This window comes from Camelus dromedarius, chromosome 1 (assembly GCF_036321535.1).
Source record: "Camelus dromedarius isolate mCamDro1 chromosome 1, mCamDro1.pat, whole genome shotgun sequence".
NCBI lineage: Eukaryota > Metazoa > Chordata > Mammalia > Artiodactyla > Camelidae > Camelus > Camelus dromedarius.
Window position 1 is genome coordinate 83,305,957 of NC_087436.1, and position 15,529 is coordinate 83,321,485.

General features: G+C 38.4%; 1 long non-coding RNA gene across 2 annotated transcripts in view; it reads left to right on the forward strand.

Moving 5' to 3' along the window:
* Nucleotides 1-14,400, forward strand: part of LOC116147394 (uncharacterized) — a 35,652-nt gene extending 21,252 nt beyond the window's left edge. The window contains exons 4-6 of one of the 2 annotated variants that reach the window (XR_004130948.2): nt 762-803; nt 12,408-12,586; nt 13,679-14,400. This is a non-coding gene — a long non-coding RNA (uncharacterized LOC116147394). The remainder of the gene's footprint in view (nt 1-761; nt 804-12,407; nt 12,587-13,678) is intronic. The other variant, XR_004130947.2, reaches the window with a different exon arrangement.
* Nucleotides 14,401-15,529: the final 1,129 nt, after the last annotated feature.

Here is a 15,529-nt window from a genome sequence, read left to right on the forward strand (position 1 = left end):
AAAGGAAAAAGAAAAGAAAGCAGACAGACATAAATTCTGAGAAACAGCCCTGACAAGTATGGATTTAAGGGAAGTATTTCATGAACTCATGAAATAAAAAATATTTTTTTAAGTAAAGGAGCAGTCCCTTAAAGTCACAGGTCTACTATCTTGTAGACATTCTTTAAAAATGCACTAACAAATTTCTTACATTGAAAAAACTTAATTTATGTAGAGAGTGATCACTTCTCCCTCCTACCTCCTCTTGTTTTTGTTTGGATGATCCCCAAATCAGATCCAGGTTAATTCTTTCATCCATTGACTGCCTTGCCTCTTGTCTCCCAGGAACTGGGTACATAGTCATTAGTGGTCCAGCTATGGTTCCTGTCCTCATGGAGGCTAACGATGTTGGCTAATATTTATTACATGTTTACTTTGTGCCAGACATTTAATACCATCATCTTATTTTATTCTCACATCAACCCTCTGAGGTCGGTACTGTTGTTATCTCTATGTTAGAGATGAGGCTAAGGAGGCTTAGGGAAATGAAGTATCACAGCTGGTAAGCAAGTCATCTGTGGGAATTAACAGATAATAAACAAATTAGTGGTGGGAACGTCCCTAAAGGTAAGTGGGATCATCCATACTTTAGAGCAATGGTAGCCTCTGTGGACTTTGAATGATCATGGCTCGCAACTAAGTAGGAAAATACAATTATCTTGGTTTGAAAATATTTTCCAAAATTTCTTCTGAGTTCTCCTTAACTCTTGTTTTTTTTCCAGGTCTTAGAAGGATGAACTTGGTGTGCAGACTGGAGGGCTCAGGTACAAAGTCTCAAGTATATCTAACCAAAGCTTGTACTCATGCAAGTGTTTGATTTCCATTATACTTGGACTCTATTATTCCTGATAGGCCTTTGATATCCTCAGACTTGTGAGATTTGTTGGTCTAAAAATTTGCTGTCTTTAGTAATAACATTTAGGAGTCTCTAAACAACTTACGCTTGTGCTGTAATGTGACTCCAGTTTAAATATAATTTATATAGAATTTTTCTGTATAGGAATGGTTATCTGGTACTACTTTATTCCACCTAAGCCAAGTGAAAAACAAGGGAAGTCTGTGAGTTGGTGTTGTTAAAATTAAATACTAAGTGGAGACTGGGCTTGAAAACTCCCTGGGAGACAAAACCATTTAAGCCACATAAGCAAAACTAAATCTAACTTATTTCATGAACATAAGTAAAAATTAGGTTATTTCTTGTAAATGCCGCTGATAATCGTAAAGGAAACTTATCTTCCTAAAAATGGTATAAGACAATCACTTTTAACCAACCCCCTACTGTCTGGAAACCCCCACTGAAATAACCAATCACTGTAAAGGTTAAACAACTTCCTCATTTTCACTTTATAAGCCATCCTGTAAGATCACATCCTTGAGCTTCATATCAGTTTTAAATTTGAAAGCTCTCAGTTCTCGACCTGTTCTTATATGCACATAAACTCTTACTAAGTTCAGTGTATTGATCTAGTGGTTTTAGTTTTGCTATTTTTTGGATTTTTGACAGTGTTCTGGTCTGCATTGTGTCCCTCCAAAATTCATATGTGGAAGCCCTAACCCCTAGTACCTCAGAATGTGACTATATTAGGATCTTTAAGGAGGCAAGCTAGTTAAAATAAGGTCATTAGAGTGGGTCCTAATCCAGTCTGACTGGTGTCCCTATAAGAATAGGAAACTAGGACAGAGATGCATATGTAGGGAGACCATGTGAAAATACGGGAAGACGATGGCCACCTACAAGCTGAGAAGAGAGGCCTCAGAAGAAACCAGTGCTGCCAACACTTTGATCTCAGGCTTCTAACCTCCAGAACTGTAAGAAAACACATTTTCGTTGTTTAAGCCGCTCAGTCTGCAGTGCTTTGTATGGCAACCCTAGCAAGCTAATACAATTGGCTTCTAAGTATGTGCTGAAAGGTTGTGAATTTCCAGTTAGACACATTCAATTTAGATAATACAGTACAGCATCAAAGAAGAAATCCTCCAAAATAAGTGATTTTTAACAATGTAGTTTTCCTGATAATATCAGTTATACTCTACTAAGGAATGAACACTCAGAAATTCAGGGTTATGGCCCATGTCCAATTGGTGGTGGTTCATGAAGTGTATGTGCTCTTAAGCCATTTTCTAACCAAAAATTCATTTATCAATGTGTAAAATTACAGTCTTTTCCTTCATGAAATCTATAATTAAAGTTACGTCAATGGGGAAATTTTAATCATAAACTCTGTAATCAAAATTAAGTCTGTAATTTGATACGGTTTTGTGAAAAAGTATATTTTGGCAATACTTCTTCCTGGGTATCAGATGCAAAAAGTATGGGGCAAGACCAAGGAGAAAAAGAACAGGAAAAGCATTCACCTGGTTTTAATGGGAACATTGCTTGTTGAGTATTGCACTTGACAAGAGTGAAAGATATGTCTGTATTATAAAAACTAATTTAAGACTGCTTTTTGCTCACAAAGAGAAACAGCTGGATTTTAGCATTTGTGTGTATTCAAGATCAGTGTTCACTGAGAAAAAGAAAATCTATAGCCATTTGGAGAAGAAAATGAAAATTTAGCTTACTCATCAGTCATTAGAAAACATTCTTTATGTGCACATGGAACATAAAGCTCGTCAGATTTATAATCCAGCCGCTTTCAGTTCTTAGAAAGCTTAATCTCTTGATTAGATGCATTTTTAGTTGAATATTTTAAACTGGAAATTAGAAATTTATACAGTATGACCATTTATTCACACTGCTACCAGGCACTATCACTAAAGACCCGTGAACCATGGACTATGCACTTACTCTGACTTCTGGAATTCTAGGAAATTCTGGGATAGGAGGATAGAATGGTGACCCAAAGAGTGCAGAGCTTCCCTTCATCCCTGCATCTTTGCAATGATTTAAAATCAAATTCTAACAACTGTGAGTACCTGAAAAAAGGGAAGTCCTCATTACAGATTTATTGATCACCCCCAAGGAGATTCTTGTGCCTTAATCTACCCTTTTTAAAACAAATCAGCAGGAGTAAAGAGAAAGTAATGATTTTAAAGGACACCTGACTTGCAGCCCTGACAGCCTTTGCCAGCTGTCAGTGAAAACACCTGTGATGGTCCAGAAACAATGAAAACCTCAGACTCCTGTCAGCCCGGAGAGGCTGGAGAGGGATTTGAGGAGGTGAGCTGCCCAACTAGAAGAAGGCGCGAGGAGCCAACATAACGCGCGAGGAGCCGACATGGAGGAAAACAGCACTTTACTGCAGTACAGGCAGGTGGCGCCCGCTCAGGTGTATGCACTTGTCCTTTTATAATGCCCGCGCATATGTATTGTTCATAATGCGGACTCATGCTATGGGCGCATGCCTGTTGTTCATAATGCGGACTCATGCTATGGGCGCATGCCTGTTGTTCATAATGCGGACTCATGCCACTAGTGCATGTGTACATTTACTTCTTATCTCATACACATGCAAGTTATTATGAACCTTGACCTGGGTCCCACGACCTGCTCACTTAAGACTGCCGACACTCCCCCTGCAAAAATGGTAGGATTTCTGTCTACCCATCATCCACCATAAAGGATTTTCGCCATCCATGAAGCAGCAAAACAGAATGGAAGATTGAAAATAATTGACAGGCCACCTACATTATGCTGCCAGAACAGGAATGATCCTTCCTAATTGAAAGTAGATATAAAGACACTTGTCTTCCTTCTTACCATGCCTGGAATGTGCAGGCACTATCTTCTGAGGCAGCTAGATTGCAGGCTCCCCACTCCTACCCACTTCCACCCCCTAAATTAGTCAATATCCACCTGAGAATTGCAGCTCCCTGAAAGCAACAGGGGAGGATTTGGGAAGGAATCAAAAGTAGCCCATTGCATTCTGGGATGTATGAATCCCACCACACCCCCAGCTCCAGAGACTACAAGAAGGGAAAGAATAAGAAGCTTTGTGGCCACTGGGGTTGCAGCTTTGTATACATTCCATCTTTTCAGAGTATTAGGGCTCTGGAAGGTGAAGGAAAGCGAATATACCATCTTTTTCCTTCAGAGTTGCATTCAGTGAAATTTTGCTGGTTACTAGAAATGAGTCTAGGTCAGGATTCTCAACCTGTTCGCTATTGATACTTGGGGCCAGGTAATTCTTTGTTGTGGGGTGCTGGCACGTGTATGTTTAGCAGCATCCCTGGATCTCTGAGATCTCAGGATTTTTTGCAGTGCCTCCAACCTCCACTTATTAGAAGCCAGTACCTCTCACCCCAAAATAACAACCAACAGTGTCTCCAGACAATGCCAAATGTCCCTCAGGGCAGAATCACTATTGGTTGAGAACCATTGGAAGAAGACAACCAAAGACATAACTGAAGAATAGATTGTTGAGTACAAAAAAAAGACCTAGGTATGTAGATCAATGCAGATCACTGAGCTCTAGGCAAAAATCTATAGTTACTGTTATTTATTGGGGGCACATTTTATGCCAGGTGCTGCTCTAAGTGCTTTACCACATTATCTCACTTAACCACAGCATACGCTATGAGGTGGTCACGATTATCATCTCCATTTTACAACCAAAGAAATGGAGACACAGAAAGGTACGGCAGGAGTCTGCCTTTAAGTCAAATTGAACGAAATCGGATTCAATCCCAGGCAACCTGATTCCAGAGGCAGCTTCTTATCACTAAGGTATAAACAGGTATACCTGGATAGCCCTTTGTAAATTGCAGGGCATTTTCCCAGTTCAGTCCTGCCTCTTTCCCTAATTTACCTACATTCCATGATGGTTTCTTCTTATGGGTTTAACGTCAGACAGGTGAAGAGTCTATTTGGACTAAGGCAGCAGTATAGTTGCAGCACCAGACCTATTGGCTGGGGGCCTGGCATTCATTTTAACGCTTTTAGGCTTCCTCTCCTTCCCTTCACTTTGGCCTCTACCCCTGGCTTCTGCCTCATTTTCTTCAGTATTTTGGATAACCTGAATCCAATCTACTTGGCTGAGCCCTCGGGCAATCAGGAAACACCTGCCCCAGTGGTTGTTTTCTATTCCCAGGCCCCCAGTGATATCTGAGGGTGTACTCTTGAGGTATTGTTTCCCTTGTGGGACTTACCCACTGTAGACAGGACACTGACCTACACCAAGCCTGAAATTGTTATGCCCTTTGGTCCACAGTGTCTGGGGTTAATACTGCTTTCCCTTCAGGGTCAAGCCCTGTACTACAGCCAGTTCCTCTGGATCTGGTCCCTTCCAGTCCGGGCTTCCACCCACCTCCCCCAGCACTTCCTCTAAAAGTCCATGCTTGACTTCTCACCAGTCAAGGTAGGAAGGCCATTAGCCTTTTATTTTGGTTCTTGTTGTTTGTTTGTTTGTGTTAAAATGTTATTTTGATCTTCCAAACAACATATGTAGCAAGGAGGTGGAAAACAACTTACGTAGCAAGCAGGGTATATATGTAAATCCCATTTGAGCAAAGCAGAGTGGTGACTTTACTTCATGCCACAGTGCTACTTAAGTGGCACGGCCAGAGCTTACACCCAGGTCATGAAACCGTAAGTGTTTAGGGCTCGAAAGGCCTTTAAAAGTCATCTGATCCAACCAAGTAAACGAAACTTGGCTCTCCTGCATACCATCTCTGCCAACTAGTTAACTAGCCTGTGTTTGAACGCCTTCCCTCACAGGACAGCTCAGTTTCATCTTCAGTTCTGACAGTCATTTGTTTAATCCTTCTCACACTCTTTAATTCATTAAATAAGTATTTCAGGGCCTAACATGTGCACCACCAGGTGCTATGTGGCTATTGAGGTAATTTCTGGAAGTCACTTTACTTAACAATAGAAAGTAGAAAGTTTTACAGCACTTATTATTTATTCTACTGATAAAGTGCAGTGGAAACAAACCACTGGCAAGTTCGTCTTTCTACTGATCCAAAAACTTTTTGTGTAGCTTCCAGAATTTGGTCTTAATTTAGCCTCTTCTTCCCAGACATGAAGAAATGCATTACCTCTTTTTGTTACAGCTAGTGTGTCATCCTTCAGTTGCTTCTCATAAAGGGTTTCTCAGAACCTTTTTCTCTCCTGAGTACTTCTTCCTGGACCCATTTCAGTTTGTCTGTGTTTCTCTGAAAGGGTTTCCCTAGAGCTGCATAGAACGTGATGTGGACTGGTCCAAAGAGAAGAGAAGTGAACTACTATTTTCTCATTCTAGATAAAATAATTCTGTAGGGCATTAACATTATTTGGTGACCAAACTCATCCATTATTATTTCAAACTGATCTTACCATTAACTAAGACCCATGGTGCCAGGTGTTCAAAAGATAATACTGTGACTAGGCTCCCACTCTTAAATGTCTTATCCTGCCAGAGTATTATACTGTTGCTCATATGGCAGACCACTTAACGAGTTAAAGTTCATTAATTAATATTATTTTTAATTGTGGCAAAATACACATAAAATAAAATTTATCATTTTAACATGTACAGTTTAGTAGTGTTAAATATATTCACTATATTGTACAACCATCACCACCATCCATCTCCAGAACTTTTTCATCTTCCCAATTGAAATTGTTCCTATTAAACTAACTCCCCATTTCCGCCTGCCCCAGCCTCTAGCAGTGATCATTCTACTTTCTGTCTCCATGAATTTGACTACCATAAGTACCTCATATACATGGATCATACAATAGTTGATTTTTTTGTGTGTGACTGGCTTATTTCACCTACCTTAATGTATTCAGAATTCATCTGTGTTGTAGTATGTGTCAGAATTTCCTTCATTTTCAATGCTGTGTAATACTCCATTGTTCATATATACCACATTTTGTTTATTCATTCATCCGTTGATGGATACTTGGGTTACTGCTAGATTTCAGCTATTGAAAATAGTGCTGCTGTGAACATGAGTGTACAAATATCTTTTTTATGATTTTTTTATTGAAGTATAGTCAGTTACAATGTGTCAGTGTCTGGTGTACAGCACAATGTCCCAGTCATGCATATACATATATATATTCATTTTTATTAAAGGTTATTATAAGATATTGAATATACTTCTCTGTGCTATACAGAATAAAAAATTTTTTTAGTACAAATATCTTTTTGAGACCTTGCTTTCAGTTCTTCTGGGTATATACCCAGAAGTGAAATTACTAGATTGTAAGGAATAAATAATTATTTTTAATCCTTTCAGAATATTTTTAAAAAGGTATTGCTTGGCTATCCTGGAGCATTTTTTGTTTTTTTACTTATTTGTTTTTGTTTTAGCTCTCACTTAGACAAGGTCTGGATTAATTTAACCGAGTTTGAAATCTTCCTTATCAAATCTGATATTCAGTGATAGCTAGTGCCAATTTTTGAAAAGCCTTAGAATAGTAAGGACACTAGAAGCCAATTACCTATTGAAAAGTATTAAAGATACTAGATACCTTTTGATGGAACACCAGTGAAGATACGCTTTTGTATCCTTTTGTATAGGATTTCTCCTTTTCACGCAATGAATAGTCCATATTCTAGTAGAGTTGGGACATGCAAATAGCATGTCAAGGTGATTATGCTAAACACCATGTTGCCCTCAGAGTTTAAAAGCTGAATACTGATTTGGTCTCAATGTCATTTGAGGGCTCCTCTTTAGCCTGTCAGATCTGACAAGCATCAACAGCTGTCACGAAGGTGATGTCACTTGCCCTCTTGTTTGCTAGTAGTACAAGGCTGCAGTGCCATTAATAGTCAATTTTCTAAAACAACAGAATTTAAGAGCTTCAAGTAAAATAAAAAGCCCTCATCTATAATGAAGTTCTTAGGACTTTTTCCTTCCTGAAGTATGTTTATAGCATCAGGCTTACTTTACATCAGACATTCTGTAAAAAAAAATGTCCCTTACTTTACAAAAGACTCATATATGTAGAAGACATCACCACTATCACTTCATACATAAATTTGAAATGTGAATCTTCTAACTGTATCCCGTGTCTGTTTAATAGTTCATTTAAATGTACTGAATCCCCTTTCATAAGCAGTGAATCATCAGAATGTTACAGGCTTGTCATCCAACCCAGTTTAGTTAGTACTCGCTGCGTCAGGCAGTGTGCTAGGTGCTAGTATATACTGGAAAGCAAAGTTTAAACAAAGATGCTCCCTCAAGGATCTTATACCTTTAGAGGGACACTCTTCATTGACATTCTAAAACCTGGTCGTCTCTCAATCTTCTTCACCTTAGTAAAGGGCATTACTGCTGTCTAACCAGCTGCTGAAGCCAGAAATCTAGGACTTTTCTTTGTTTTTTTCTCTTCCAACCCTCCAGCTCCCTTCTTTTCTACCTCCAAAATAGATCTTGCCTACATCTACTTCTTTTCATCTCTACTGCTATTGTCTGAACCCAAGCCACTGCTATCTCTAGTCCGGATTACTGTAATCACCTCAATCACCTCCTAACGGGTCTGTCTAATTCTTCTGTTGTGCCCCTTCCATCCCTTGCCATTCATTCAGGAACCAGCGATCTGTTCAGAACCTCCCAGTGGCTTCTCATTGCACTTATAATAAAATCAAAACCCCTAGAAAGCTCTGCATGATATGTCCCTGCCTCTTTCTCTGAAGTCATCACATGCCACTCCCTTCTCCACTCACTCTGTCCCAGCCACACGGGCAACCTGGCAGTCCTTTCAGTGCCTTAACAGTCGCAAGCTCTTCTCAGCCTCAAAACTTTCACACATGCTGTTCCCCCTGCCACAGGTGCTCTTACCCTGCCTGGCATTTCCTTACATTCACAAGACTTAACTTTACAGGTTTTCTGTTCAGGAAGGAATGCCCAGAAAATGCTAGATAGGTCTCTCCGTTAATATGTGTCTGTGTATGGGGGGTGGGCTGGGGTGGAGTAGGGAGACGATGTAGAGATCAGTTTGTCAAGAGTGAACAATGCTGGGCCACAGTATGCTGGGGTCAGGGTCTTGGAATGAATGTGGAGAATAGGATGAAGAACCAAGATTTGATGACTATTTATTTTGAGTTACTACTAAATCTTAAGTGAGTAATTACTTCTATGAGTATATGCACCATTTTTGTGGTGACAACGTGTTAAGTTTCATCAGGTTCTGAAAAGGATAGAAGATCAAAAAAGAAAGTTAGGAATCATGCTTTAATGGTAGCAAGAGGAAGCAAAAAGGGCAAGACACGGAAACTCCACACTCATTCTTTTGCTGAAGCTCAGTACTGCTAATTCCTGATTCTCTCTTTTTGGGGGGAGGGGCAGGGGAGGTAATTAGGTTTATTTATTTGTTTAATGGAGGTACTGGGGATTGAACCCCAGGACGCTGTGTACGCTAGGCATGCACTCTATGGCTGAGCTGCACCCTCCTCCCTAATTTCTGACTCTCTTTTCCCTTACTAGACTCATTTCAGGGCTTCTTGTGTTTCTAGAACTAGCTTGCAAAGAGGCTGCAGAGTTCTTTTGTTCTGTTGTGAGTTATTTTATTTGCTGACAATATGTTCTTTAAAAGATTCTGTTTTGGTGTTTTACAGAATATTTTGTCTATGTTTCTTAGGTGAGTTTTCTAAATATTACAAATACAGTATCTCCATAAAGTGGATATTAAAATAACTCAATAAATATTTATCATTGGCAATCTATTTTTAAATTATAGATGAGACATAGAAGGCTTAGGTAGCTTTTAATTAGCCGGAACTGTTTTTTTCCAGTGAAATAAATAATCAAGTATTGCCTAGTTGATTCTCTAAGGAAAATATTTCTGTAGTTAACTCTCAAATATAGCCTATATTTCACATAGCCAAGTCCACTGAATGTTTAGGGGCTGACCTGGGGTCAGAATCTCTTTCCTAAGCAATTTATTTAGGTAACTGGTTTTCCTTCTCCATACAGACCAAAATAAAGTTTCCATTTTGTTTTGCAATATAATGTTGACTTAAAAAAATAAAGATTATTAATGCCCAGATTTCCTCTTAATAATATAAAGTTGTGGACTAGGTTTGTACTTGATGGAGTTTCTTATAGTTAAGATTGATTTTCCTGAGTCCTCTCCATAGACGTGAAGTTTCACTTTAACATTTATAGTCTTGCTTTATGGTATAAATATTAATTCAGTAAAAGAGTAAAATAAATTTAATTATTTTTTGTTCCTACTATTATAGTCAAATCATATTGCTCTGCTGCAGTATCAAGGAAAACATAATGATTTGTCTTTGAAATGACTAGAATTTCATCAAAGTCAAGGCTTATATAAGTTCAATTTTCTACAATTTACATGCTTTCTGAATGAAACTGATATGGAGTTGTGATTTGACTGATATTATAACAAAATATCAGGTGGAGAGAGGCACTCTTTAAAACAGATTCGGCTAACCTGCATTTGCTTGCAAGGGGATGTCAATGCTTGTTGGAAAGATCTAGCCGGGGAGTTCAGCTCCCCGTATATCCTGACTAAGAATAGACTTTGTCAGTTTGGAAATGTCATTCTTTTTGATTGAGTTGACACTTTGGGAAGAACACACATGGAACTCTCAGAGGAAGGGAACTCTGGACTAAGATGCCAGATCACTCAGTCAATCCTGGCAGTCAGCCTGGTGACAGATGCCACAGCTAGACTGCATTAAAAGCCTATTTAATATAGATGCTTTTTGTAGCAACCTGCTTACCTCTGTACCACAAACTGGGTGGCTTAAAATAACAGAAATGTATTATCTCACAATTCTAGAGGCTAAAGTTAGAAATCAAGGTGTTGGCAGTTGGTTCCTCCTGGAAGCTCTGGGGGAGAATCTATTCTCAAGGCCTTTCCCCTCACTTCTGATGGTTGGTTGGCATTCCTTGGCTTGTAGACATGTCGCTCCAGTCTCTGTCTCCACCTTCACATGGTGTTTTCCCTGCGTGTCTCTTTGTGTTCAAAGGGCCTTCTTATGAGGACACCAGGTGTTGGATTTCAGGCCCTCCTAATCTGACATGACCATATCTTAATGAAATTGTTTATATCTGTAATGACCTGATTCCAAATAATTCACATTCTGAAGTTCCAGGTAGACATGAATTTTGTAGAGAAACTATTTAATCCACTACATTCTCCAAACCATTTATCCTCAGAAACATCAGTACAATTCATCAGAACATAATGCTAATAAGGCCCAGGGTACATGTTTCATTCTAGGTACTGGGCAGGTCATTTTAACTGGTTCTAGGCTGACATTTATATACGTACTTTAAAATTTTAGCCAGTTAATTAAGAAGGGAACCGGGCAAGAACTTGGATGGAATAGTACAAATCCACCCCTAAACGCCACAGAAGAACTCAAAGTACGTGCCCACCTAATGGTTGGTCAGTAAGGACATTTTCTTCAGCAATGCCTGGGACTTACTGGTACCCAAAACAAGGTGATTCATGGCAAAGGTGATTGGACCACAATGGATGTTATAAATCATTATGCTGTTTTCTTTTCAAGAAATGGACAATAAAATGCCTTCTCTGGCTACCATTCTGCTCCTGGATGACACAAATTCCGACACCTAGTCTATTTTTTAGTTTGCTGTGAGACTTGATAAACCATCAGCTCACTGTTATTGGCTTGTGTATGTGTACTGAAGATGAAAATGATTAACAACAGTTTGAGTTTGTACAGAACTTCCTTTCTGGAATCTTTTATTTTTGGCAGGTGTGTGGGAGGACTGGGGGAAATCACATGATATCAAATAGAATTTCAGCAAAGGACATACAACCCCAGTCATACATTTTTATGCACGTAGGTAATTTTTGATATGAATATTTAGAAACATCTTGGCTAAGCTAATTTTTAGATGTGCACCACATGGCTTTTTATTTTACTAGAAGATTTTTTGTTTTATTTATTTATGTCCCACATGCTCTAGTTGAGGCTTAAGGTGGTTTACAAAATTAGCACACACACAAAAAAGCTAAAATGAAAACCAGGACAAAACAACCTCACTTGCCAGTAAGGGGATTGGACAAAGGCCACTTAGACATTGTGTGTGTATTTTGTTGGTGTCATCATTTGTTAGGGAAAATTGGCAATACACTACACAGCCTTAAAGAGTCTGCATTCTGCCTAACCCAGCAATTCCACTTTTAGGAATTTATCTTAAGGAAATAATCAAGAGTGAGAGCAAATGTTTAGCAGTGTTTACTATGTGTAGCTATGTCACTCTATTGTCTATGATGGCAATGGATTAAAAATAATTTAAACGTGCAACAAGTGGGAAATTGGTTAATTTATATACATGCATGGGGAAATGACAAAATATTAGAACTAAAAATGGGTGGTGAAATACCAGATCATTTTTCTTTTCTTTTTTCTTACATGTATTTTACACATCTTATATAGTGATATTTAATGCATTTACCGTGGAGAGAAAAACAGGTTTTTTTTTTTTTTAAGTAGGCAAGAAAATGCATACAATGGGACAATGACAGAGCAAAGTTAAAATGAACCTTGAAATGAAGTTACTTCTCAAAATGCATGCAATAAGATTCTGTACAGATGGGACATACATTTTGCTTTAGGCTTCAAAAGCCATTGGAAAAAGGGAAACAGAATCAGCTGTAGGTATCTACAAGGTAAGATACTATAGTATCTTAAGTATAAAGTAAGAACAGTTTGTTGGTCAACAACTTAAAAATAAATATAATGGCTGATTTCACTGGGCTTTTACCTACACATAGGATGAAAACAAAATGCCAAAGGCCAACAGAATGTTAAATACCAGTTATAACTTCCCTTTTATACATAAAAGGTAGCCATAAAGTTTGGAAACACAAACAATGCTATTTTTTTTACAGATTTATAATAAATAAATTATAGTATATATCAATTTTACAGATACAACTCCTTTGATTATTTACTTCTTCTGGAGTATGCTAAAAGTATAGGTTTATTTAGTGAAAATGAGAGGGAGGAATTGACCTAGGCAATGCACTGCAGATGCCTCTGCTAGGAATAAGGAAAAAGCTGTGTTAGGGCACCACACTCTTTGTAACATGAACTATGCATTGCTACAAAGCTCTGCTGCGTACAATCTTCAGGGACAAATCAAAGCTCACCCTAAAGGCTTTCTTAGGAAATGCTCAGTGATCCAATCTTGTTAATGTTAATTAATTTCAACCCACATGACACTGGTGAGTTTCTTATATTTAAGGTAAGGTGCTTGTATCTCATCCAAATGCCTTGATAAGAAAAAAAAAAAGCAAACTTAAACTATGAATAGTTTCAAGAAAACAAAGGAATAGTCATAAGGGCTGTAAGATCTTTGTAGTCAGGAATGATACTTCTTGCACAGCAACACTACAGATAGAAAACATTCAATAAATACTTAATAATTATTTGATTGATGGCAATATTGATTTACCATATCTTTCTTACAAGTTATTTTTTCACATTAATAAATTAATGCTGTATATTATAGGACAGTTTTCAATAAGCTTAGATAATTTAGTCTGGGAATATTTAGGCCTCTTGGATAAGCTATTAAACAACCAAAAACAGTGAAAAAAATGTGAAAAATGTTTCACAACCAATTTTTCCCTTGAGTATTGACTTGACTGACAAAATAAGTATTTTGTTGGGGGTTTGGGGGAACCAAGAAACACTGTTGTGATTGTGTAGCTTTACAGGCTACCCACTTGTCAATAATCAGTGCTTTCCCTTCCTAGAGATGAAGACACTTCTTCAGAAGTACACCTGTGAGACAGAATGTTGTAGCTGACCTGGTTTTTCCCCCACATGTTTAATCTGAGATACCAGGAGTCTGTTTCTTTCCAAGTTTACCAAGTGAATGTTTGTCTGCAGAGTAAGTAAGTAAACACATTGAACAATCATTATTAAACAGTATTCCTAATGTAATGAAAATTGAAAGAAATCCAAACTAGGCATATGCATTTCAAGAAGTGAGTTGTGCCGAACGGATCAAATCGACATCTGTTCAGGTGGAGGTGCAGCAGCCCTGGGAATCATCAGCCCCTGTCACTGGGGATTCCTCATCTGCTCAGCGCTGGAACTGGACGACACAGTTAGAATTTATTACGCTATTTGTTTATTTACGGTTTTCTAACATTTTTTAATGTGAACTTTTCAAACACACAGAAAAGTTGGAAATAATGTATAGTGAACAAGCCATCTACCCACCACATAGAATCTACAATTAACATTTTGTTATACTGGGTTTATCACAGATCTATCCATCTATCCATGTTTGTCCATCCTTCAATCCAGCTTTTAAAATACACATTTCAAAATAAGTTGCTGACATCAGACACTTCTTCCTAAATACTTCAGCATACATAGCATTTAACTGGATCTCAGTGTTGTTTACAGTTCTTGTTGGGGTTAAATCTTTTATAATATGAATGTTTTTCGTTAATAAAATTTATCCTGCTCAGCAACTATATAGTCCTTTGTATGGATATTTGGTTAATGCTTGCCTCCCCATCCATTGTAACAGGGACTATGCCATTTTGCTCACCAGCGTATCCACAGGGTCTGGTATTACAGCAGATGCTCAATACACAGTATATTTGTTAGGGAACATGTGGGAAGTTGGAAAGAAAGGGATGGAGGACTGAGCTTTAGAAATGGAAGGAAGAAGTAAACCATGGCCTCTTCAAGTCAGTTTAAATACCTCCTATTATGACTGCTGTTGTGGCTAGGGCCATTTAAAGCCATTTTGGTAAATGGAGTAGGACATGTTTGCTGAGGAAACTGCCATTTTATGTTGGTTCAATTAAGAAAATAAAATGAAGTACTGTGGGTACCTTCATTGATTGTTCTACATCTGAGTGGGTCCCCAGGGTTCTGGCTGTTGTTTTATTTGGTAAGGAAGCCTATAGTACCTCAGTCTGTAATTTAGACATCACTCCTATCTCAACTCCAGACTTGAATCTTTGATGACCAACTTTTCCTCAAGATAAAATTTCATATGAAAAACATTTGTGCCATGGACTAGAGATACTGACCTAAATGCTGATTGATTACAAACCTCATATTTGACACATGAAAACAAAACCTCACTCTCTCCTTCTCAAGCATAGGGAACCCTCCTTCCCACCAGGTCTCCTCTTTGGCCATTCCTTCAGTCTCTGAACTGGGATTATGTCTCTGTGAGACGCCTGGACTTTTGTGAAACTGCCACACCTCTGGAGCATAAGAGAATTGTGTTAATCTGGTCCCCAGTGTTTCTAAAGTGTGTCCAGTGTGATTCAGACTTCAAAGGTTGGAATTATTTTCTTAGATGATGTTAGCTACCTGGTAACTGAGATTTTGCTTTCTTATCTTGTCTCTGGACAAGATTTGACAACTTGTCTTATGTCACTGAGAATACATATGCCAGCCAACAGTGCCCTGTCCCCAGGATATATATATACTGCATACTCTCCCAGACTTCTTTTCAGCTTGGTCAATCTGGTAAATTCTTAGAGAAGGTAATTGCAGACCCGACCTGATTTGAACGTCCTTGGGAAGAATCTGGCCTCAAAGGATCTTCCCAGTTCAAATGGCAGGTTACAGAA